Below are 1,879 nucleotides of genomic sequence, written 5' to 3'. Positions count from 1 at the left end.
CTGTCAGGGTCTGGCGTCTGGTGTTCTCCCTCTCACCACCAGAGGTCGCAATTTTCCCATCCTCCCGGACTCCTTTTCCGTTACCTTGACTCCACACACCTGTGCACACACTCACACACACATACACACAGCTGTTGCCCATCCTGAACTCCGTTACCTTGACTCCACACACCTGTGCACACACTCACTCACACACAGCTGTGGCCCATCCTGAGGGCTATTTATACGCCTTCCCCACGCCTCTCTGGGCGGATTATTAATAATTGTTAATGATTGTTACTAGCTGTAGTAATAGTGGTATTAGGTGTTGTGACGGGACTGATGCAAGCTCCACGTGGCCGTATTGCATCAGATTCCCTTTTCTGTTTCAAGCCTGTGTCAGAGTCTTAGCTCTGTTTGTGTTTCTGTTTTGAGTTTTACTTTGTTTTCCCCGGCAGTCAATAAAAGCCTGCATTTGGACCCAGACCCTTGCTTACACGGTGTGTTTTCTGTACCACGCCGTGACAACCAGGTCTATCAAAACTTCTAGCAAACCTTCATTTTTGGCCTCCGGTTCTTTTCAATGCACTGTGGCTTCTTTATTTCTTTATGCTTTATTTGCTACTATGCTAATTTGCGCTGCTATATTGCGTTGGTCAATATGTAAATGAAATGTTGCATCTGTTTTCGTTAATTTGGCCATTGTTAGTAAATCACCCGCAGAAATTTCCCCTCCCATCGGCTCTGTTTTTGAATTGTGCTCTCACGCTAATTTGCCCTGTTTAGTAAAACTGGCCCTAATTTCGTGAGATTCATAGTTGGGTTTAATAAATAGAATATTAATTACATTGTTAATGTAAAAATATAACATAGAATTGCTTTTTTTCCGATAGTGTAAGTAATATTTATTTAACCAAGAAAATGTGACTGGGACATGAATTTACATTTGATTTAAAAAAAAAAAAAAGAAAAGGAAAAAAAGGACTTTGCCTTCTCATTTCAGAACACCACCGCACACCACTGACGTGTGCATATGTTTACTGACAATATAAATATAAATTAGTGCTGTCAAACGATTAATCTCGATTAATCACATCCAAAATAAAAGTTTTTGCTTACATAGTATATGTGCGTGTACTGTGTATATTTATCATGTATATATAAACACACACCCATGCACGTATATATTTAAGAAAAATGTTATGTTTATATATTTCATATATTTCTATATAATATAAATTATATGAATATAAATATATTACTGCTGTCGATCGATTAGTTTTTTTTTACTAATTAATAAATACATTTATATTGCAATAATTTCACATTCAATCTTCAAATTAATGTACAAACAACATAAAAACAGTATATTAAATTCTAAATTAAATATAGATGAATCCTTAAAGCTATAAAAGTTATTTTTTTCCTCTTTTTTTCTTTGTCCTTTGATTAACAGACATCACAGCAGCTGGTTGTTTTGGCTGCTATTTCTTTAAGAGCTGCCGCTGCTGATCGTGACACGGATCTGACACGCATCATATTTAAACCCATTATAATAAATGTCATATTTACCTGTGCCATTCAGCAGAAATATACAGAAATTCAAATTGAAGTTATCAAACACTAAATTCTAAATGAATCCTTAAAGCTATTAAAAAAAAGTTATTTTTCCTCTTTTTTTTTTTTCTTTGTCCTTTGATTAACAGACATCACAGCAGCTGGGTTAGTTTATTTTGGCTGCTTTAAGAGCTGCCGCTGCTGAACATGACCCGGATCTGACACGCATCGTATTTTCTCTCAAGTCTTTACCTTTTTTGACCCAATTCAGGTCTTAAAGTCTCTATAATGAGCTGATGAGTTGAATCGGGTGTGTTAGATGAGGGAGACAGTGCTGCTGCTC

The sequence above is a fragment of the Sinocyclocheilus rhinocerous genome, unplaced genomic scaffold (assembly GCF_001515625.1).
Source record: "Sinocyclocheilus rhinocerous isolate Xijiao unplaced genomic scaffold, SAMN03320098_v1.1 scaffold1413, whole genome shotgun sequence".
Lineage (NCBI taxonomy): Eukaryota > Metazoa > Chordata > Actinopteri > Cypriniformes > Cyprinidae > Sinocyclocheilus > Sinocyclocheilus rhinocerous.
The sequence above is the reverse complement of the archived record's forward strand: the minus strand, read 5'-3'. Positions refer to the sequence as shown.